This window comes from Pipistrellus kuhlii, unplaced genomic scaffold (genome assembly GCF_014108245.1).
Source record: "Pipistrellus kuhlii isolate mPipKuh1 unplaced genomic scaffold, mPipKuh1.p scaffold_m20_p_7, whole genome shotgun sequence".
Taxonomy (NCBI): Eukaryota; Metazoa; Chordata; class Mammalia; order Chiroptera; family Vespertilionidae; genus Pipistrellus; species Pipistrellus kuhlii.
Window position 1 is genome coordinate 19493978 of NW_023425573.1, and position 25472 is coordinate 19519449.

Sequence of the window (25472 nt, forward strand, 5' to 3'; positions counted from 1 at the left end):
AATTTTATTAAATGTTTAGGGTGACATTTATATAGGTTAACAAAATTATATAGGTTTCAAGTGTACAATTCTATAATGCATCATCTGTATATTGCATTGTGTGTTCACTACCCAATGTCACACATAAATGAACTCAAAATAGGTCAAAGACTTAAATATAATACATGAAACAATAAAATACATACAATATAGATATTGGATTTATGGGCTTTGTTCATAAAGAGAATTTTATGAATTTGACCCCAAGAGAAGTAAAAGCAAAAATAAATGACTGGAACTATAGCAAACTGAAATCTTCTGTACAGTATAAAAAACCAACAGCAAAACAAAAAAACATTGCCTTCTTAAAACAAGTTGAACTCCCAAATCAAAGAAAGAAGGAACAAAGGAGATATTGAAACTCAGGAATAGGATAGAAGCCACTGCCTTATCAGAAAAATGCCAAAATCAAAACAACATATCACCATTAGGGCCCAGCTGCAAAAACACAAATTTAACCTCAAGACTGTGGATTTATTCAGATAAAGTCACTGACGGATCTACACAGAAGCACCAGGCCCTGGTATTAGTTACTTAACTTGAAAACCATCTCCAGGTTGAAGGGAAACAAGGAAGAGGAAGCTCAGGCTTCTGAAGAAAGACTCGGGAAGTTAAATATGTTTCGTCTGGGGAGGAAAGATTGAGAGGTGATCTCATTTCAGTGTTTGGATACCTGCAGCAGATATTCCAGTCCCAAGGACGTGACTTGTCCTATTCACTCAGGAGCAATGGGGGAATGGCAGAAGGAAAGGGTTACAGTAGAAAGGCTTCCTCTCAAAGGTAATTAGATGTTTATTCCACTTTTAGTCTGAATGACAGGATTACAGGCCCCTCCCCATCTGTAATCCAGGGAGAGTAATGCTTGCCACATACATTTTAATGGATGTAACATCTGTAAAATACTTGGAGCTCTTCAGATGAAAGATGCCATGTGAGCGCCAAGAATTATTGTTATTATTTTTGTCTCCTGCCTTCCCTATGGGTATGAGTTTTCTTGTGACGTTTATGGGGCCTCTCCAGCCAGCCAGCTGCTCTGTAGCATGTTATCCCAGTGATATTTTACATCCTTCACGTGGTTGTGATCGTACCCAGAACGAGAGCAGCTGAAATGTTCATTGTTTGTCTTGAAGGAAGTAGAAGTAGTCACAACACCTCTTCAGGGCTCAGGGGTCAAATTTTTTCCTAACATCCACTGAAAGGCTAATGTCCAGGCCTCGGAGTGGTGGCATGTTTGATGGGCCTTGTTTTTGTCTTTATCTTTATTGCCTTTGAACAGCATCATCTGACAGCAGAGCCTTGAACATATATCCTCCTTCCACAATTTATTTTTTATTTTTCATCTGACTTACACATTCATCTTCAGAGTCCAGCAGATGGTCCTTATTTGGGATAAAACAGAGGCCCAGAGAAAGCCGATAACTTTCTGAGGCCACTTAAGTAATGTTGAAATTTGTTCTTCAACCCCTAGTCCACTACCTCCCACTGTACCTACAAATTGCTCGTGGCTTACAATTGATTGTCACTTTCCAGCATTTTGATTACTGTTAATTTTGTTCATCTTTCTTTTATTTCCCCTCTAATAATTTTCTGGCTCTTGTATCTAGAAATATCCTCCTCATTTTTTTCCTCAGCATTCTTCCAGAGTTGCTTGTTATACCACTACTAGAGGCCCAGTGCATGAAATTTGTACACTGGGGGTGGGGGTCCCTCAGCCTGGCCTGCACCCTCTTAAAGTCCAGGACCCCTCAGAGGATGTCCACCTGCTGGCTTAGCCCCATTCTCCATGGGAATTGGCCTAAGCTGACAATTGGAAATCCCTCATGCATTCTGGGACCCCTCGCTTCTTACCTCCTGCCTGCTCACTGCTTCTTACCACTCAGCTCGCTGCTCCTTAGTGCTGCCATGGAGGCAGGAGAGGCTCCTGCCACTGCCATGCACTCACCAGCCATAAGCCCTATTTTTCTGTGCAGTTGTCTGTAGGCCAACTACTCTCTACCTTCTCACTTAGGGCGAGCAGCATGTGAGGGCAGAAAGCACTGTCATGAAATGCAGAGGGCTGCCTGGAGCTGAGGAGAGTGTCTGGGTCCATGAGGTGAGAGGTGGACACAGAGGATGCTATCTTACCCAACTGTGAGGCGGGGTGGCTGGCCCTCATCTGCCTGACCCCACACAGGAAGGGACCGAGCAGGGTGTCCGCCTCTCCATTTTCCATCCTTCCATCTGTGACACCTGTCATCCTTTCCAGGCCTCCCCAAAGTGAGTTCAGCTCAATCCCTGAATGTAAAAGGGCACGAGAGGATAGGGGGCTCTACTCCAGTACCCCCTGATTCCCAGCGACAGGACCTGGTCGACAGGACCTGACCTCAGGACGGTGGCCACAGCTTTAGAACACAGATCTGTTTCAATAAAAGTTGGGAATGCAGACTTTTGTATGAGCCACTATTCCAAAAGGTGGCAGTTTATTCAGTTATTTGTAGCAAAGACATTTTCAAGAGTAACATAAGTGGGTAAAGTCGGGGCCAAATCAGGCCATTTCCTCATCCAATGGACAGAATCAAGTCTCAGCTCTTTGCAGGATACTTCCCAACTTTTTTTAAGCATAAAGGACAGTAGTCTGTCTCCATTCTTGTTCTTTGGGACTTTTTCACCATCAGATAAAATGATATGTATGTTGGGGCAATCCTCTTGAAATACAATATTCCAGGGGCACCCATGTGACAATGACAGTGCCCCTCAGAGGGAGGAAGCCGACAGATGGAGAGCAGTGAATTCTGAAAACCAAATGATGACAGAGATGCTAAGCTTTTCCTTCTCATGTCTAACACCCCTCTTCAGACGGGCTGCAGACCAGGCATCTGCTGGACCTTTACCACCTGATGTCCTGGCAGATTGCTCTGGGCCCTGCTAGGCAGTGTGCAGGGCCACCTGGGCTGGGGGAGGGGGGGGCGCTGGAAGGGGGAGTCATCCCCACCCCCACCTCGCCCCAGCCACTCCTGGTACAGCTCCTGCACATGGGCGCTTCCATCTGTTGCAGCAGTGCCCTGTCTGCACACCGTCATCCACCTGGGCCTGGCCCTTGCCACTTAGGCATCCCTGGCTTAGGCCAGGACCTCCACTAAGTTGCGGGGGAACTTGCCCCTCTACAGATTTAGGAGCTTCTGGATGTTCCAAAAGCCGTAAGCAGCCACCAATTGATTGGAGTCTGAGGGCCAGGAGGAGAGACCAAGAGGCCGCCTTCCAGCTTTCAAGGGTGACCTCCTGGAAGTCTTTTCTCCTCAGGGTGCAGTAGGTGAGCACTCCCACATCCTTGTTGAATAGCTCCTTGGCCATGTGCCTGAAGATATGTGCCAGGTACCAGTCGGAGCTGGCACCCTCATGGGTCCTCACCTTCTCCTCCTTCATGTTTCCAAACAGTGTCCAAGGCAGCATCATTTGAGGCAAGGTCACTTTGCTCCATTATCTGAACAATCTCACCTAAGGTTAACACATGGTTAGCACCCTGGGAAATATGTAAAACTGTGGGAACATCTTCTCAAAGGGCCTCCAGTTTCTTGTCATAATGTGGGGCCACAATGACGGAAAAATCTTGTCTGGGGATAGGTTCTGCCATCCGGTGAAGTAATCCTTCTCCAGAGAGCCCATGATGTGCTGGGGAGTCTTGCCATGCAGAGGTGGGGATGATGGGGTGACCCAGCACAAGCTCTGCATATCAGTCCCAGCCAGGGCAGGCGGAGGTCAGCATGGGTAGCTGTGGCTCTTCCTCACAGTGCTGGCAGTACCGATGCACAAATTCCTTCTGACTCCTCAGGATGCTGAAGTCCACAGGTATCTTCATGTCAAAGACAGTGCACCCCAAGCAAGGCTTTTGAGAAAGCCTCAGAGCCTTCTGGATGCATCAGTGAATCTGAGGCTGAATTTAGTAGCAAAATAAGGCAGAGACTGAGGACACACGGACACTGCTAGCACCTTGTGCTCTGAGGTATCACATTTCTTATTAAGGTTTAGAACACGGAAGAAGTCCTTGGTGTTCTGTTGAGAAACTTGAACTCCTTCTTCTGCAGTCACACAATTGTCACACACCAGGCAGTCACTCAGAAATATCTTGGCATCAGCCAACTTATGGAATTCTCCCTTCTCTCCATTCTCCTGAACCAGACTCCGACTTTGCAGCATTCTCTTGGTCATCGGTTTTTTGTGCAGTGATCACACTTCCTCTGGAGCAGGGCAGGAGGGGGCCAGCTCCAGGGACCTGGAGGAAGCACAAGGAGAGCTGTCAGTCACCGATGGTTGCCCCTGGCACTGCTGGCAGTATCCTTTTTTCCTTGTGGAGCATCTAGGGAGGTGAAGCAATCGCAGTGCCCACGGCCAAGTTCCAGCAGCACTGTCAGGATCATGCCAGAAGCTGGTCTGTTGGTGCCTGGTCTGTCCTCTGGAGATTGAACCTGCAGGACCACTAAGAAAGCCTGTCCCCAGTTTTGCACCGCCTCTGCCACCAATTGATTGGAGTCTGAGGGCCAGGAGGAGGGACCAAGAGGCCTGCCTTCCAGCTGTTCACCAGTCCCCACGCCACTCCAGTTCCTTGTTAACCATTCCCTGATCAATGGGAGCCTGTGAGACCGGGAGGGACCAAGCGGTTTGCCTTCTGCCCACTCACCAGTCGCTGCTGCCACAGATTCATTGAAGCCTGAGGGACCCAGTTCAAACGTTAGCCATTCCTGATGGGTCATTATGGACTCTGGGTTTTTATACAATAGGATTGGTTTAAACACAAATACTTTTTCTTACTGAAAGCTCTGAAGATCTCCATGAAAAAATGTATCAAAGGAATTAATAAATGCTAAGCCCTTCCTTTATGCCAGATACTCTGGCAAGGCTTGTATATATTAACTAATTGAATGCTCCTAACAGCTCTCAGAGGTAGATTCAGTTATTCCACATTTTATTTTAAAAATGAAGCTAATGAAGCTTTAAAGGGAACTCAAAATGAAGTCATCTGACCCTAGCTATCAGGCTATCATGTTTTACTCGCCCACAGCACATTCACTCTTAAATTAGGTTTCTCAAAGAGTACTTTGCTTATTCTCATATAAGAAGTAAATAAAAATAAGATTTCCCCCACCACTATCACCATCATCATTTTTAAAATAAAATAAAGCAGGACTACGGTCTAACAGGTTTTGCCCAGTAGATAGAGCACTGGCCTATGGACTGAAGGGTTCCAAGTTCGATTCCAGTCAAGGGCATGTACCTTACTTATGGACACATAACCAGTAGGGGATGTGCAGGAGGCAGCTGATCAGTGTTTCTCTCTCATTGATGTTTCTAACTCTCTATCCCTCTCCCTTTCTCTCTGTAAAAAATCAATAAAATACATTTAAAAAAATAAAGCAGGACTGGGTTTATGACCAAGTATTTTTACTAATAGAATAATGTATTTCTGTTACAAAGACACACAATTAATGGTTTACTTTTTCCAAGCCAAAAGTCTAGATAATAATTTTTTAAAAAATGTATCACCCAAGTGAAATTTCACCAAGAAGCAGTTAAACAATAGGTAAATCCAAATTTCTGTGCTTTGGAAAACTCTCAATTATAGTGCTCACACACAATTCTTTTGTCCCCCAACTCACTCTTGTCTCCCAGTTTCAATCACCATAACTATATTATTCTCAGATATATATTCTCATATTTCATTTTAGACCAGTTCAGATACCATCAATAAAGAACAGAAGTAGCTGGGATATATCTAAAAATAGATAGCTGAGGGATACAAAAATATAACTTACATTCTATGATCAAAAGTATTCTTAAGCACAATTGGTGTGGCTCAGTGGATTGGCCATGGTCTTGTACACTAAGAGGTCACCGGTTCGATTTCCAGTCCAGGCACATGCCTGGGGGTTGTGAGCTTGATTCTTAATGGGAAGCAGGTAGGAGGAAGCCTATTGCTCACAGTGATATTTCTATCTCTCTCTCCCTCTCCCACCCACCTCTCTAAAAAATTCAATAAAAACATTTTTTAAAGTATTCTCAATAAGCTTGTCTACTTACAAATCAATGTATTTTAGTTCCAGGGTCCTGATTAACAACTGGTATGAAACTTAAGCAGGAGTTCTTATTTTTGTTAATTAAGACTATATAACAAAAACAATTGGAAGAATTAGAAGAAGAATTGCAAAACAAAACAAAAAAAAAAGGCCATAAAGAACTTGTATATAATTTTAATTCCATCTTTTCAGGGAGAACTAACCTTCACACCTTTTCTTTTCCATCCTAATGCTGACTCATGCTGATTTGACTTCTTAACTCCATGGGCCTGAATGATTTGAAAATACCTTCCAACTATTTCTCTGATCCAGACTTCCTTCTATTAATACTCCAATCAGTCCTGAGCATCAAATACTAATTCATCTTTTGGATTCTAATCTCTTGCTTGCCAATTGATTCTTCTAGCTATCTATAGAATTACCTTCCCCAAATATAGAATTGATCCTGACATTCCCCAGGCTCAAAGCTTCCAATGATTCACCAGTTTTATAAATCCTGGCAGCTAAATGTCACCTGTATACATCTCTGGCCAATTTCTTTCTCCCAACAAATACTTTCTCACTACCTCTATCCACCACATCTCCTCATCCACATGAACCCCACAATTTAATCTACAAAACTTACAAGAAGAGAAGGGAAAGAGTTAACTTTTATTGAGCATCTCTCATGCATTAGAGTCCCCACCAGCTATCAAGGATCCCATCCTATACCATAGGCCTGGACATAAGATGGTTGAAACAGGTTCATGCATCTTACTTTATTGTTATTAGTCTCTTAAGTCTTATATCCTGAGTTTGGCTGATACCATCATTTTAGTGTTATTTAAACTGTTCTCTTTCTTTTGTATTTTGTATTTCCTTGACACATGATTAGATCCACATTGTGTCAAGAACTATGAAGGGTCTGAGATTTTACCCCACTTGCAAGTTAGCATCTCAGTATGTCTCAGAGACATACTGATAGAAATAACAGTACCCACACTACCAGCATAGATCTGGTTCCCAATTCCCAATTCCCACAAAGTGACAGAATGAAATTTTGTCACAATCTATTGATCTAGAGGTTTGATTGAATACAGTGACATCTAGCTATCTTATTATTTATTCTTATACCCCAAATGCTTAACAATGTGCCTGACACCAAGCTACTTCTCAATAAATAATACCTAATATCTATTGAATATTTATTATATATTCTAAGTGTCATATACATTTTAACCCTTAATCCTCCCCAAAATCATTTGAGTTTAGTATTAGTGCCATTGTTCTTCCTTTATATTTAAGATAATAAAGCACAAAGGGTAAGTAACTTGCCCAAAGTTGGGGAATTGGCGAAGCTGGAATTTAAACTTAGACTGCTGTGTGCATACCTTATCCCCTGAATTACAGGTCTGGGGAAAATTATAGAAAGAAAGAAATAATAAATGAATGAGTGAAAGAATGAATAAATTTCCTAGTTTTCTTGAGCAAATGATTACTTTGTTGTATTAAGTAAACTTACAAATAAGGGATATGCTACCTGTTTGTCTTCCTTGGTTGTTAAACCTGGAAAAAGCTTAGTATGTAGCAAGGTTTGTTTTTTTTTCACAAATAAGAAAGTTAATGTTAAAAACCCAAGTTACACAACTAATTAGTGGCATGGCTGGAACTAGAACACAGTCTCAACGTGCTACACGCAGAGGAAAATTTGGTAAATATTTTGATGCTTGTGAAGTGTTGTGAAATAAATATTGCTTTCCTATTTTCTTTGAAAATAAATTATTCCAGTTTAACTGAAAAACACAAGCTGGAGTTCTAAGAAAGGAAGATAAGAATGACTGCTGCTTCACTATTTTATTTCCTCTTCCCTTCAGAGGTGATTGTAGGTGAAGGGAAGAACTTGGGCACCAGCTCTAGGAGATGGTTACACATTAGCCTCCATTGGTCAATCTCTTTGGTCTGTAAAGCAAAAACTTAAAGAGAACTCAAGGGGAGCAGCAATGAGTCACCACCACTCCTATTAGTGCTTACAGTGGGAGCCAGATGCCTCCTGCTTCTATGTATTCAAATATAAAACATGTGTACTTCATATTTACAGCCAGTGTTCAAGAGCATCACAGGGGCATAGGCCACTTTTGAAAAACGTGGTGTTTTTTTTTAAAAAAAAAAAAAAAAAAAAAGCCTTTGTTGACTTTGTATGTTGGCTGTCTGCCATTTTTTTTTCACGTGCCCCTCCTCCATTACTTAGAATTACCTGTTGCGTATAGAGAAGATTTTGTTTCATGAAGAAATATAACTAAAAATGTACTTTCTCTTTTACTCATTCAGTCATTGAACAAATATTGTTTCGAGCACCTAATATCTCAAGTCCTGTGTGAGACGGAGGGCATCCAAAGCAATGAACAAAGATATAGTACCTATCTTATCTTCATGAGGTTATAGTTAGAGAGATGACATTAATCAAATAAACTTCTGAGTATATAATTATAAATTATATTAAGTTCTATAAAAGAAAAAAGATTGAGATAGTTTAATAGAGGAAATCTAATATTGATGGAAACCTGGGGAATGACCCTCTGGCATTTAATCTGATATCAACACGGATGATCTTAGCAGAACAAATATAATATTTGATAGACTTCTACAATATTTTCAAAATTAAACTAGGTTGTCAACAAATGGAAATCACAAAAATTATTTGGGGAAGAGCAACTAGACATTGGGTTTGTTCTGAGGTGACCGGTCACCCTGTATCCACTGTGCCAAGCCCTGTGCTTATCATTCAAGAGCAGACTAAAAGGGGCAAGTCCATCTGAATTTCATAGTGGTTCTAGGCCATCTTCCCAGGCCTCAAGAAGGTCTTATCAGGGTAATAGCTACCCTGGGAAGTCTACATTATATAGCAGGCCCAGACTAATCCTGGGGAAACTGGTGAAACTAATGTGAATTCCAATTCTGTATAAAATCTAGTGGTACCCGTGTAATTTCATCACATTACTTACCATAGGAAAATAATAACAAACAGTTCCCTGTGAAGTGCTGATTTGCAATACTAGGAAAGCATGTAACCTGAAATATTAAAATGCAATTATTAAATAAGTAAGTTCATTCAGCCACAGATATTAATTGATGTCACTACTCCAAAGCATACAACATGATTAAATTGGCCGTGGCAGGCTGACGTGGTATTTTCAAATGTCTTCACAAGGAATTTTGTGGAGACAGACCAGGCAGTTATTGTGATGGGCAATTAATAATTAGTCTATCTAGGAACCCTCCTTTTTTCTAAAAACAGAATTTGCCTTCTCTGCGGGAACTGTTTCTCCCCAGTCTTTTATTCCCCCATTCCAATAATTAGCTTCAAAGGATTGCTGCCATCTTCTTTCATGACTCCCCTCCCTGGATGCAGTAAGTTTTCTTACAGTGGGCCTATGACCCAATCCAAGTCAAGTCTAGTTTACTATCATAGTCATAGTCATGGTCAAGGATATAGGAATTGAGTAGGTCATGCAAAACAAGGCCATGTGTTGGTCCTGAGATTTTTCAGCTATTACTAAGAAAATCATCCCTTCCTTGAGGATGGCAATACTAGCTGGGTATTATCCCAGGAGCTGTTGGCAGCAACCATGGGTCTAGCTTCAAGGAGAAAGCTGGTCTATAAAGAGAAATGAAAATGAGACACAGAGTTCTGAAAGCATTCTGGTCCCAGTTCCAATCTCTGAGTTTCCTGGAGCAGCCCTGATTCCTGTTTACCTGAAACTGCTCTTCAATTCTATAAACTTTACACGCAACCCATATTCACTCACAATTTCCCTATTTTTCTTAAGTTTTAGTTGAATTTCTGCCTCTGGAAACCAATGAATTCTGGCTGAAAATATGATCCATCATTTGTTAGGATAACTGAGATAACCCTATCTCAAATGCTCATGTAAACATGAGTAACACAGCACAACACTCCTGTCCTCACTAGCTACAAAAGAGAATTGAGAAATAGATTTCTCCCTCTCTGAATTGTTCAGACATCTTTTAGAGATTCCTATAAGAGAAAAATACGAAGAAGACTTTAGAGCATAATGATGAGTGAAATTACTTTAGAAGCTGAATGGTGTCTCATGCAGTCAGGCAAGGTGACTTTTGATATGCATCAAGAAGGATGAAGAGAAGTTTGCCAGGCCAACTGTAATCTACACACTTATAAAACTCTAAGGGTACATCTATGAGATTTTAAGAAGACATATGTGGTACTTATTTTTACAAACAATATTCTTTTTCAGGGTAGAGATATCTGAATTTTTTTAATTGTTGTAAAAGCCTGCATTATGGTTAACACTGGCAATAGCAGCAGTTAAAGCTGGGTCCCTTAATTATTAAAAGCTATTCTGCATAAAAACAATATAATAAAATTGATCGAGTTGAAAACCCATATTATTTGTCTCAAGGCTCTATGTTTTTTACCTTCAGTGATTTTAAAAAAATTTTTTTAATAAGATCCAGTCCCCATGGGACTCACATAGAGAGTGTACAAATAGAGCCATACAAAGGAAGGGGCCATTCCATCTTCACAGGGAATCAGCTAAGATGTCTGGAGAAGAGATAATTTAAGGTGGTACTTGGAATACTTAATCAAGAATGGATTAGAACGTAAGTTCCCCAAGCATAGCCTGGGGATTTACTGGGGGTACATGAGACACTCAGTTAATCTATGAGGTAAAAATTATTTCATAAAAATATTAAGACATTCTGTGACCTTATTTTCATCATCTCATAAGGGTACATTGGAGTTTTCCATTGTACAATTAGAAAATCTGCATAATTCAAGAAGTTGATATTTTTAAAATGATCATTGCTGATGTCATAAAATCATGCATAGATAAAAGAACCCTTCAAATGGCAAGACATACCAGTGAATTTTGAAGTAATAACATATGAAATGTTTATCAACATGGTTTCAATTCCACATAAAAATAATGTTTATGAAATTACAATTTGTCAAGTTTTGGTATAGTACCATAGAAAATGTATCCACAACTATCTGAAAATGCTTTTAAAACAACTCTCCTTTTTCCAGCTATAATTATGTGTGAGATCAGATTTTTCCCCATATACTTCAAATAAAATGATATATCCTAGCAAATTGAAAAGTTGAATTTAGCTGTCTTCTATTAAGCAAGATATTAAAGAGATTTATAAAAATGTAAAACAATTTCCATCTTCTCATTATTTTATGTTGGAAAATATGGTTATTTTCACAAAAATATGTTATGTTAATAAATGCAATGGGTTGAATTGTCTCTCCCCAAAAGATGTTGAAGTCTTAACCTGCAATACTTGTGATGGTGGCCTTACTTGAAAATAGAGTCTTTATAGATGATCTAGTTAAGATGAAGTGATTAGGGTGGGCTCTGATCTGATATATATGACTTGTGCCTTTATAAAGAGAAGAAATTTGGACACAGAAACAGACATATATAGTAGGAATATGATGTGAAGACATGGGAAGAATGTCATCTGCAAATCAAGGAACACCTGAGGCTCCCAGAAGTTAGAAAAGAGGCATAAAGACAGATTCTTCCTCATGGCCCTCAGAAGAAATCAGTCTTGCCTACACCATGATTTCATACTTCTAGTCTATAGTACTGTGAAACAATAAATTTCAGCTGCTAAGTCACTTATCAATAGCAGCACCAGGAAACTAGTGCTACATGTAATTGGTTTATCACTTTTAATAAATTTAACAATTTTTACTTTCTCAATCTTATCTTCTAATGTGATAAATACTGGCAGACTAACACACCTAAGTAAAAACTCTTTGAATCTTCAATAATGTTTACGAGTGAAAAGGGATCCTGAGGTCAAAATATTTGAGGACCACAGGATTAGAGGATTCCTAGTAAAAGGACAGCCTGACCAAGGCAGTGGTTCCAAAATATACCAGTCTTCTGACGGCTAACTTTAAAAAAGGAAAGAAGGAAGGGAGGGAGAGGGAGATGAAGGAAGGAAGGAAGGAAGGAAGGAAGGAAGGAAGGAAGGAAGGAAGGAAGGAAGGAAGGAAGGAAGGAAGAAACTCAGGGTTTTTTTCAACCCATTGAATCAGAATTTCTAGAGTTCTTTTTCAGGGAGCTATATTTCTAATAAGCTCCCCAGGTAATTATTATATGAGGGTTAGAGGCAGAAATGCTTAAGTGAGTTGAAAAGTATTTCATCCAAATCCCTGGTTTGCAAGAATAGAGACTCACCCAAGTGATCCCAAATAAAAAAGGAGTTTATTGCAAATATACACTTGGCACCACTGAGAGAATCCATTCTCTCACAAAACAGGTGCTGTAGTGGATCCCCACTTCAGGAAGAATTGGGGAATCACAGTTTCTCCAGGAATGCCAGCAAGTAGAAGTGTAGGTCTCTCTGCAGTCTACCATCAGTATCAGTAGGCCTATGACTCTACAGGACTCTGTACACTTCCAGTGTGCTTCCTTCTCTCACTCCTCTATAGTATCTGCTTCTTCAAACTTCTGGCTAAACATGGCTTTGATGTATGATGCTTCAAATTCACCTCAAGGTAACTCTTCAGCTTCTGTGTTATTGCCAACTGGCAGATTCCATTGTCTTTCTTAATTTCAGAGGTGGAAAATCTGATTGGTCTAGTTTGTCTCTTAGTGCCAGGTTATGCTCAAATTTGTGGGTGAGCCTATGGCTTTGCTGACCTGGAATCAGATGTCCAACTCTGGCTTAATAATCTGTGAGCATAGGGCCTAAATAAACAGTATATAAAACAGAAAGAGCCTATTATAGTGGCACTGTGAGCAGGGCATTTTGCCCTGAGGAGCAAAATAGGTATTGCAATTATCATCTTCAGAACACTTTTTGGTCATGTTCTTGTAATTCCAAAATCTTTAATTTAAATTACTTTTATTAAGATAGCTGACTTGACCAACTCAGATGACTTTTGACATAATTATGACCATAGCTAAACTGTTGGGTTGGTTGAAAATAATAATGATGTTGATGATGAGACTTTCTAGAAATATTGTCTATGCATTTCCCCCAACTCTCTAATTTATCCATTATTCATTTGCTAAATAACATAATTGTAGTTCACATTCTCTTCCTCTTTGTTTTTCTTTGTTCTTTGTTATCGAGCCCTCTGTCTTCTTCCTCCTTCTTCTTTGTTCTACCTGCCTTGTGATCTTAGATGTTTTTTAGAAAAGAAGAAGCTCAAGGCATTTTTTAATTCCATTAGTTTTACATTAGGGTTTGATTTAGTTCTTGGATAATTTTTTAATATCTTTTTTTCCTTTGCTCTTTTTAAAGAAGGGAAAAGCATGCAAATATTAAAGTATTTATCATAAATTTAATAACCACTAGGTATTTCAATTATTTTGGTTGTCACATTAGAGCAAACTATAATTGTTGAAATGGAGCAGATACTTTTTCTTTGTGTACTGGTACCCATGGATTTCTGCATGTGAGACAGTTTAGTTTTGTGTTTGGGTAAATTATTGGTGTGTATATCATTGTATAACATTTTTCTGTGTGTTTGTGTATATATGTTTGTAGTTTTCTTGGTATGTGTGTATATTTCAATTGAACAAAATTGCATTGTTTTCTCATGTTGTACTGTATATTTTTTCATTTGTTGCTCTGAACTGAAAAAAAGACAGTTTCTATTTTGACTAAATTGTTGGATTGCTCAAAAAAAAAAAAAAAAGAAGCAGAAACATCTCCAAGATTTTGTTGAATCCAATTAGTTATATGCAACTTGTAATACATCTGATTCTTATTATATGCTTTTGTGTTTTCTCCAGTAAATCAGTTGAAACTAAGTGACTGTGACATTTGACCTACATAGGGAAGGTGCAGATTTAAATTTGCATGTTTCATTGTTCTTTGTCTTGTACATGTTAATGTTCCTTTTAGGACACTTCTAGAAAGTAAATGTGTATTTTTGTATGTATGATAGCACACAACAGTTATTCTTTAGGGAATAACATTAATTCAAGTTTATTTAAATCAACTCATGTTTCCACACAACCAATTCATTTAATTGTAATAGAAAATATTGGCTCACAAAACTCAAAGTTGAGGAGAGTAAAAAACTTAAGAAGAGGTTTGAAAGGTTTCAGCTCCATTTCTCTACAGTTGTTCATACTCTGTCTCTCTATGTGTGGGCTCTGTCCTCTGGTCACCTTTTTTCCTTGTAGCCAAGTGACCTCAGATTCTCATACCATATCACCCAGAAGAAGTGAAAACTTATGTCCTCTCAATCAATGACTAGAAGTTACCAGCTTCTTCCTTAAGGACTTATCTAATTATGTTTAATTATGTGTCTGTCTCCAAATTAATCCCAGTGGCCAAGAAAATGATATATACTGGTTAGCTTTCCCTAGTTAGATTATATTCAAGCTGGCTTTCTCTCTCCTGGTAGCAAAGTGGCTTTAGAAATTCCAGGCCTCAAATCCACAGACTATCCTTTAAAAGAGATACTGCTTTTAATTCGACAACTTTTTTTTTTTAAAATGCACTTCACGCCGAAACCGGTTTGGCTCAGTGGTAGAGCGTCGGTCTGCGGACTGAAAGGTCCCAGGTTCGATTCCAGTCAAGGGCATGTACATTGGTTGCGGGCACATCCCCGGTAGGGGGTGTGCAAGAGGCAGCTGGTCGATGTTTCTCTCTCATCGACGTTTCTAGCTCTCTATTTCTCTCCCTTCCTCTCTGTAAAAAATCAATAAAATATATATATAAAAAAAAACAGCAATACTTTACTTTAAATGCACTTCACCCTATTGGTCACATGTCCAACTTTGACCCACTCACTATAGCAGCTGGTGAGATGGAATTATTCTAGGTTCTGGCCCTCTAGGGTTGAACCAAAAAGCTAAAGCTCAAACCAAAGTAGGCTCAACCCTACTCAAATCAAATTCAACTATACAATAAGCAATGCCCTTCATGGCAACGACCATCTCACAGCAAGCTGATATCACTTTCTTCCTCTTCTCTTCCATGTACTCCTTTCCCAAAAAATGCTCCCTTGAAAAACACAGCCTTCCCAGAGGTACGGGACTATTTTTCAATCAAACATACATGATTTTATTGAATTGATTATAAAGAAACCTGTTGGAGAAACATCAACTTAAATGCACTTACTCTACCTTTTTCTTAAATCTGACAATTATTTTGCAAGTCATAAAAGAAGATAGCCCAAGACACAATTCCCCAAACATCCAATTACTTTAAATGTATCATTAGAGTTTTCAAACATTTGCTTTCTACCTACGCACCGCTCAATTTTGAACTTATTTTTGTGTCTGAAATGTGGGCCTTGCAAAGCATATTATAATGCTTTTTAAAAGTGTTTCACAATCAGGCAGTGCTCCAGCACTTATGTTTTCAAAATCAAGCTGTTGCAGATTCTCCAAGAAGTTCAAAAGCGACTGTGAATTGCTTCCTTGAACATTCTCACAGGTGCACAGGAAAGTGTCCAGGCCAGCAGACTGGGAGGGGCCAGTCAAGGGACAAAAATTCACTCTCCAACCAGAAAGTCAGTCACCTGGGGACCTGCCATCAGAAATGGCCTGCATTATACTACATTAGCACAGTTTTGGTAATATTATTATATTTAAAATCTTTTTTCTTGAAGTATTCATGTTTATTGCATGTAATATTATTATATTTAAAATTGTTTTCCTTGAAATATTTTTTTTTTAAAAAAGAAATGGCCTGGATAATGCATTCTTGATCTACATACCAGAGAAAGCAATCCCCTATGTTTTAATCTCCCTTTTATTTTCCAGAAACTGAAAAGATTTTTCAGGAGCACCAGAAAAAAGAAAAACATTTTATCCATAGCCATATAAAATATTTATGAGAAAACGCAAAGCTTTTAGAAACCCTTTCCATTTGCACATAACTTCATAATTGTAATAAATGTTAAAAACACTTGAAAAGTAAGTAACATTTTGAATATGCTGCACTTCTATTTCCAAAATGGTTTCAACTCCATGAAAGCTGGACTTTTAAGTCAACTTCAAGTTTCATAGAAAGTCTTTTCCAGAGCTGTTCATGAGCTGGCATTTTTCCTTAAGGGTCAAACCATCATATTTCTCTAAGGTATAATACTGTATGGGAAGATGTTTGTTTTTTTTGCCTCAGAAAGCCAAATACTCAAAACTGAAATCTGTACATGTTATAGGTGATCGTGGAATAATATTAGAGTGCAGGACTTCACCAACAGGTTGACCTCTGCAACCTTCTGCTTTCCTTGCTCAATGCCACCTTTCTATTCAATTAAATATCCACAATTCCCCATGTATCCATAACCATTACTTCCGTCTTCCCTTCCCCAGAACCACCCTGTGTAATATCCCTTTTCATGTTTGTTTTGAAAGCTAGAAATTGTGTTTTTTACATGCTGCATTTCCCACACAGCATGCTTGTGGTATGATGTGTAATTGAAAATTTTCGACTAATCCCTACTGTTGCACAGGTGGGTAAAAAGCAGAAACTGATTACTGAAAACTGCAGCCCAAAAGGACATGTGTTTATGCGTTTAAATGTTTCTGAAAATTGAGGCGAGGTCATTATTCCCATTTCCATTTTCGGTGGAGATGATTAAATCGTTCCATCCTGAGGACTGTTATGTTGCTAAGTAAACTCCTCTAGCGTCATTGTTATTTGTCTTAATTGTTTCTGAAAGGTTAATCTAATTTCTATTTGCAAGAAATTTCTGGAAGTTTCTTTCAGTCTCATGAAACATCTCAAAACGTGGAAAATGTAGGAGCAGAAAATGTCTCAGGTCTCCAAACTAAAAGGGAGTTAGGGCTGATGTTGAAAGAAAGACATGGGAATCAGATACTTGGACATCAAGATATTAGCTTTCCTGCTCATGAAGAAGAAGGAGAAGCAGCAAAGCTAGATGGGGGGATGTGGCTTTAAAGTCATGACTGAAAGCATTGATACTTCACTTTGAATTTAATAGGCTTGTCTATTTATTTCGTCTCTGGAGCTGGGAAAATGGCAAGCCTCCTGACCATCAGTAGACCACAAGCATTGTCTCCATAGATAATACATATAGAAAAAGAAGACAGAGCCAGAGAAACAGGGAAAGAGAGAGCAAGTGCTGTGTCATGTTCTTTCTCACAAACTAACCCATGGCATAGCTCCTTTTTATTTCCTAAATGTGATTAAAAGTGGGACAGTGAGCAACAGGGGCTTACTTCTAACCCATGACTCCCACACCATAGAAGCATGAGGCAGTGCAAAGAGAGGTTCTCATCCTTACACCTACAAGCTCTTAAACATCACAAGAGACTTTTTTTATATCCAAAAGACATAAACATAACCAAAATGTCACCAATACCGGCAGTGTATTCACTTTGAGAAATTTCCAATGAAACAGAATCATGAAAAGAGAAAAAGATGTCAAAAAACAGTTAAAAAATTGACAAAGCATCCAAAGGACTTGGAGAATTCCTTGATGTTCTTTAAAAATGATTTAACCTGTCATTTAGCCTCTTATCATGGTCACTCCCCACCTGATATTGAACCTCAGTGTCTCAGATAAGAGGGTCATGAAAATTACCCTGGAGAGAAGACAGGGCTCAGAAGATACCCATTCTCTCTCTCTCTCTCTCTCTCTCTCTCTCTCTCTCTCTCTCTCTCTCTCTCTCTCTCTCTCTCTCTCTCTCTCTCTCTCTCTTGCACACATACACCCACACATGCACACACACACACTGAGGATGTAAGAATATAAATATAGATGCTGGGAAAGTAGTAGACATAGGAGCAATCAGGAGGATGTGGGGAAGTAGCAGATTAAGTCAGGGAGCACAGGCATTGCAGGCACAGAGGTCCTTCCCTCCAATGGGTAATTAGACGAGGCTGGTTTCTGGAAAGGCTGAGCCTAAGAAAAGTGGACTCTGGTTTCAGTAGAAGAACAGACCAACCTTGATGGCAATTAACTCTCATAGATTAAAATCCCATTTTCCTTCAACAGGAACTCCGTGAGAAGGCCATGTGGCCCTAATTTGGAAGAAATGGGGAAAGTAAACCATTCTCATACCCCCATGGAGAGCTGGGAAAACAGGCTATCCAAAAAGCACAAGGAGATCAATACTTTTAAGCTAGGGAGCAAAGTAGTGAAATAATAATTTGGAGCTTTTGGTTTCTGGTTCAAAAAGATGAAATAGTGAATACAGAAGCATGAAACATTTGCTTAGACTGTATTTCTTTTCTTTTTTTAATCCTCACTTGAGGATATTTTTCCATTGATTTTTAGAGAAGGGAAAGAGCGGGAAAGACAGAGAGAACTATCAATGTGAGAGAAACACATCAATTGGTTGCCTCCTACACAAACCGCAACCAGAGTCTGGGCGAGGTAGAAGCCTGCAACATGCCCTTGACAGTAATTTAACTGGGGTCGCTTTGGTCTGAAGGCCAATGCTCTATCCACTGAGCCAAACCAGTGAGGGCCTAAACTGGATTTCATAATTATTTTTATTTACTTGGCCTTGAACAATAACCTGGAAATAATTTTGGCATTAAAAAGGTAGAATCACAGAGCTTTCAGAACTCAAAAGTTCCATTCAGAGATGAAAACTGAAGTCTGGAGAGAAGATATGACTGTCCTCATTTCCATAGCTCATGAATCTGGTGTCTCGTTGGATATCCAAGTCTACTCCCTTGGGGCAGAGCTCCTACAGCCCCAAGACTTCCGAGGGGTACCCACACTGTCACCCTACAAAGACAGACCTTCCAGGAGGCCAGAACAGAAAAGCCCACTGTTTCTAAGCATTGTTTCTAGGCTGGGACCATGCAGGGATCATTGTCTTCTGCCCAAGGAAGAAATACTTGTGATGGGAAGTGGAATATTGACTTGGTTAACTGTTGTTGTTTTTTAATTCATTTTCTCCCAGTCCTGCCAAATTTGTTTTGAGCTGAGTTTTCTCTGATGAGGGAAACAAGGTAATGAGACTGATTTCTGAAAGTTGAATATTAAAGACAACTTCTGGACTTCATTGGCCTGCCTTTCATTTGCAGAAGTTATAAAGGAGTCTGAACAGGTGGACTTTATTGCAGTTTCAGAAAAGCCACCACCAATGGGGCAGCATGCCAAGTCTCACAGTTTTGTGTTCCATAAATAACATTAGTGTTTATGGACTCCCTGCACAAATCAGGGATTACTTCATTCTAAAACACATAAAATTTCATGTGAATTCCATTTTTTGTGTCTTGAAACATATCATTCATAGAGGGTACATTTTTTCATCTGATATTTACAGTGAAATTTATCTAGCATTTTAACAATGTTGTTATGATGGAGTCTTTAAAACGATTATGTTTCAGATGAGTCATAAATCAAAAGACTATATGTTAGAAAAGTTGAGCCAGGATCTAATAATACTGTACAATTCTCATCTTCTTATTAAATTTGATCTTTACAGATCATATAATAAAAATTTGGAGAGTATTTCAAAGTAAAATGTCAATTGTCTAACTTTAAATAAAGTTAAAACTTTTTAAACTCCTAATATGCCCTTTAGTTCCATGGACTTAGTGCTACATTCAATACCTTCTGTGAACAGAACAAGAATATACCTAGAGGAAACCAGAGAAACTAATTCCTGAGAATTTACCCCAAGAGGAAATCATCGATTGTCTCAGAGTACTTCACACTATAACTTCTCTGGATGATGATAAGCATTCTTGAAAAAAACAAAAAACAAAATATCTCCATGATAAAATAACTTGAGTTAACATTAAGTGAATGACTTAAACATAAAATTTAACTTCACTGATGAATTTCTTAGAACCATCATGTATGTGTGGAGTGGGGTGTATTAAAATTGAAGAGGTAATAAATGGGAGACTTCTGTAATAGTATCAATAATAATAAAAAATTGAAGAGGTAAGGTGAAATTAGATTATGCTGGGTCTTACAGGTATTGGTATGGGTTTTGAATATTAGTCCAAATGCAATGAGAATCCAGTGGAGCAGTGAGCCATGATGTGGATTTGTGTGTTTTTTAAAAAAAAAAAAACACTCTAGCTCTTTGCAAAGTAAGAGTGACATCAGGGAGAGGATTTGGGAGACTACTGTGGGGGGTCCAGTTGAGATATCATAGTGATGGCACAATTGTGTTTTTAGGATAGGCTCATAGTTAAGATCAAGAATTATGACATCAAAAAGATGGAGGTTCATATCTCAATCTCACCACTTTGTATCAAAATAACTTTGGAGAACTTACTACACCTCTGTGAACCCCCGTTTCCTCATCTATTAAAAAAGAATAATATTAATACTTATACCACATAATTGTTATGATCCAATAACATCTATACTAATAAAAGGATAATATGTAAATTGGTCAGGATACCCTCACAGCAACAACCAAATAGCAGGCTGCATGGGGAGATAATGTTGGAGAGGGGGTTAGTGAGGGCCAGCCAGGCCAACAAGGGGGGCATTGGAGGAGACCAGCCAGCATCAGGGGGGCAGTTAAGGTGACCAGGCTAACAGAGGGGACCAGTTGGGAGTGACCAGGCTGGCAGGGCGAGGAAGGGGAGCAGTAAGATGTGACCAGGCCAGGGGGGGGGTTAGTTAGGGGAAACCAGGTTGGTGGGAGGGGGTATAGTTGGGGGCAATCAGACCAGCAGGAGGGGAAATTTGGGAGCAATTAGGCTAGTAGGGAGGGCAGTGAGGGACAACTAAGCCAGTAGGGGGGGGTAGTTGGGGGCAACCAGGCCAGTGGGGGTGGGGGACTGTTAGGGGTGACCAGGCTGGCAGGGGGGACAGTAAGGGGTGACCAGGATGGCAGGAGGGGCAGTTAGGAGAGAACAGCTTGTAGGGAGAGGGCAGTTGGAGGCAGCCTGGCCAACAGTGGGGAGCAGTTAGGGGCAACAAGGCAGGCAGGCAAGTAAGCGATTAGGAGCCAGCAGTCCAGGATTGTAAGAGGGATGTCCGAATGCTGGTTTAGGCCCAATTCTGAATGCTGGTTTAGGCCCGATCCCTGGGCCTCTAGTAATTCATATAAAGCACTTGGAATCTAGTAAATGCCAAAGAAGTGATAGTGATTATGACATTTCAAAATTGATCTACCAATTGCCTTTTCCTGTCCCAAACTCCCTGATATACCTGTGTTCACCAGCATGTGTGGTAGACAGTTTCTAGCATAGTCAACTTCCTACCTGAAGCTCATCATCTCTCTTCTCGGCCTGAAGGATTTCTCTGGCATCACAAAAACTTGCTCAACTGAGAGCAGGAGTTAAGTGCCTTGCCAGAAACAACCATCAACCTAGGGTGGTGGCCGGTGCCTAAATTAACCAGGGTTTCCATCATCTGGCAGCATGTTTCTGAGATGCACTCCATGCAGTTCCCAGTGAGATTGGGCCTCGGTTGTCCACATTGGTAACCCAACCATTGGCTTGCCTTTAGTGGGTTTCCTCCTTCCCTGTCACTGTCCCCATATCCTCACATCTGCTTTCTGGGATCACTTTTCAAATTGACAACTATGACCAAGTCCTTGTCTCACAGTCTCTTTTAGGAGAAACCCAGACTGAAACAAATTGGCTCTGTGTGTAGAAAATCTCACCAGACCTTCTTATCTATAAAAAGGGTAATTGAGCAAACTTCCATGATTCTGAAATCAACCTATTTACTTTTGTCCATGTTTTCATCTTGACTTTTAGTTTAGTAATTTAAAATGAATACTTACATATGGCCACAGAGTTTCTTTTGTATAGAGAATGAATGGTTTCTGCATATTTAATAACAGGAAATTATGCTGTTTGCCTTTTGTGTTCACAGAACCTGGTCACAAACATCTATAATGGCTGTTGACAGGAGGATACATTGAGCTCATTCAGATGTTGAAAAATGTGGCAGATTTTATTTTCCAAAGATGGTCACAATATCTCCCATATTCTACGTGTGCTTGTCGTTCCCCCAACAGTAGGCAGAATCTTTTTTCTCTTTCTTGAGTCTGGGTGGGTCTTATGGCTGCTTTTCTAATAGATATGATAGAAGTGACATTGTCCCAGTGTTTGTTTGTTTTTTAATATATTTCATTGATTTTTTTTAAAATATATATATATATATTTTATTGACTTTCTACAGAGAGGAAGAGAGAGGGACAGAGAGCCAGAAACATCGATGAGAGAGAACCATCAATCAGCTGCCTCCTGCACACCCCCCACCGGGGACGTGCCCGCAACCAAGGTACATGCCCTTTGACCAGGATCGAATCTTGGGACCCCGCAGTCCGCAGGCCGACACTCCATTCACTGAGTCAAACCGGCTCTGGCTATTTCATTGATTTTTTTTACAGAGAGGAAGAGAGAGGGATAGAGAGTTAGAAACATCGATGATAAACATCGATCAGCTGCCTCTTGCACACCCCCCTCTGGGGATGTGCCCGCAACCAAGGTGCATGCCCTTAACCAGAATCAAACCTGGTACCCTTCAGTCCCCAGGCCAATGCTCTATCCACTGAGCCAAACCAGTGTCTGCGACATTGTCCCAGTTTTAAGTAAGACATTAACTAGCTTGGCAGAATCCTCTCTCTATCCTTTGGAAGAAAACCATTGGGGAAGAAGGATGACTTTGCTGAGACATATGTCCATGCAGAGTGAAGCCCAAGCCACATGGAGAGGCCATGTAGGGAAAGACTGGCATCGGAGAGTGAAAAAACCCTCTTGGAAATAAACTCTGTAGTCCCTGCTGGCCCAGCTAATGCCAGGGAAGCAGAGACAAATGGCCAAGGGAGTCCTCTGTGAATTCCTGCCCCATAAGATTGTGGACAAATAAATGGCTATTCTAAGACACTAAGTGTTGGGGTAGTTTACCACATGACAAAAGCAAATGGAGATGAAGAATTTTAAAGTAATAATTAAATTTAAGGATTTGAACATTCATAACATGTCTTCTAGGATTAGACCACCTTCAGATAAAAAGTTGTTGATATGGTTTCCAAAGACATGATGAAGGTCCTTTGGGGAAATAGAAACAACAAAAGCAGAATCCTATTTGAAGTCTCACTTTTTTCATTAGCTGTATTGTAATGAAAAACAGCCACCCTAAATATCCAATTTCCCCCAATACTTTAATTCTTTTCTTAGGCTGGAAGTTTTAACAATTCATACTTGACTACAAGTTGAAAAAACACATAATGATTTTTTAAACTTCTTTATTTCTGGGCAGCAGATTTTGAAGGTGAAGCTTTAATCACATGCTAGTCTTATAATCACTGCTGGTTTTCAACTAAAGTATTACAAATTGGGCTTTAGTTCAACTTAAACTGCCTGGGCCAAATCTACCCTTGGTGATTATGGGCAACTCCCATTGAAATCATTAGTAGTTGTACATGTGTAACTGAGGAGATCATTTGGCCAGATGTGCTTTTGTCTCCATGTCTCTTTACACTAGTGCAGCACAGAGGCTTGGCTGCACAGGGAAACATCTTGTGCTATTTTGAATGAGTTATCTTTCGCCATACAGTGTTCACATCAACATGATGAAAAGAAAATGTAAATGTAAGGACCAGCCACATTTCCTCTCTTAGCTTTTCATGCCCTGCTGGTTCCTGGCAATACTGATTCTGTGAGCAGTTGCTGCTCCTATTAATAGTTACCATGAGGATCTTGCCTGCCTTCCTCCTCCTGCCCACTTCTGGAAGACCCTGCTTCATTTACAGTGATTGGCAGTGCCAGGTCTCTTCTTCCCTGAAGAGAGTTTGTTTTCAACTAAACAAATATCCAATGCACTTGTAGTCAAAACCACTTGCCAGAGGACTGTTTTACAGAATGTCCTGGGCAGGCATCGGGGGGAATACACTGATCATTCAACAAGCAAAACCATTTTTTTTAGTATATACAATAGTGATTCTTAATCTTGAGTGTACTTCAAAATTAGCTATAGGGCTGGTTAAAAGACAGAGTACTGCCCTGACAGGTTTGGCTCAGTGGATAGAGCATCGGTCTGCAGACTCAAGGGTCACAGGTTTGATTCCTGTCAAGGGCATGTACCTTGATTGCAAGGACATCTCCAGTAGGGGGTGTGCAGGAGGCAGCTGGCTGATTTTGCTCTCTCATCAATGTTTCTAGCTCTCTATTCCTCTCCCTTCCTCTCTGTAAAAATCAATAAAAAAATTTTTTTTGTAAATAAAAAAAGAGTACTGGGCACCCCATACTCAAAATTTCTCATTCAATAAGTAGGAGACTGGGGCCTGATCATTTGAATAAGTTTTCAGATAACAATAAGGCTGCTGGTCCAGGGACCAGTGTTCTAAAATTCGGGTAACACAGTAGACATAGTGTCAAGTAAGATATTATACAATATAATTGTGAATGTACAAATCTAACAGGGTAGACAGAAAGACAAATCAACAATTGTGTTATATGTTGATGAATGCCATCACAAAGAAAAATACAAGCTTCCTAGTGACAAATGAGTTGATTTAGATTAAGAAGGAGGGGACAAGTTGGGGGGTGTTTGGGGGAGAAGTCAATAGGGGGAAAAGGAGGCATATGTACTACTATTTGTAATACTAAAGTTTAAACAATAAAAAAAGGAGGGGACAGTCCTAGCTGGTTTGGCTCAGTGGATAGAGCATCGGCCTGCAGAGTGAAGGGTCCCAGGTTCAAATCTGGTCAAGGGCACCCAAAGGTCAGGGGTGTGTGCTGGGGGCGGGGGGAAATCTAGGGACGAAGATCAAAATGAACATTTCCTTCAGTAAAGATATTTTTTAATTAATCAAATATCTGCCTTAACTCTCCACTTACCCTTTCTCAGTATAGTCACAAAACAAAGCCATTATTTGTGCAATAACTTTATTTCATAGCATTATCAGGTAGCCTCAACAAAACTTCCAAATATCACAGAACCTATCTCCTACAGGCTGCACTGTATCCCTAAATATTCATATGTTGAAATCCTAATACCCAGCAGCTCAGAATATGACTGTATTAAAGAGGTAATTAACGTATGCATGTACAAGAAGAAGAGATAAGGACACAGACACACACAGAGGAAAGACCGCGTAAAGGCACAGTGAGAAGACAACCAAGACAAGGCAGGTAAGACAAGGAGAGACGCCTCAGAAGAAGTAACCCTGCCTATCTTCTAGTTTCCAGAACCATGGAAAAATAAGTTGCTATTGTTTAAGCCCCATAGTCTGTAGTACTTCGTATGTCAGCCCTAGAAGACTAAAACACTACCCATTTGCTTTTAGCTAAATCAAATATCTAATAGCTCAGCTACTTTACAGATTTCTAAAGATAGAAATCCCATATTACTCCTCAGTACCTACTTTTTACATACTGGCCCATTCCTGTGCTCAGGTAGGTGGTTTTTATAATCACCAAGTTAATTTGATGAAAGTAGAAAACTGGTTATGCTTTCCTACTCACTGTTCTCCT

At 39.8% G+C, this 25472-nt stretch overlaps 1 pseudogene; it reads right to left on the bottom strand.

Moving 5' to 3' along the window:
• Window positions 1-466: 466 nt before the first annotated feature.
• The window catches only part of LOC118709228, a 58035-nt pseudogene continuing 33029 nt past the window's right edge, over window positions 467-25472 (bottom strand).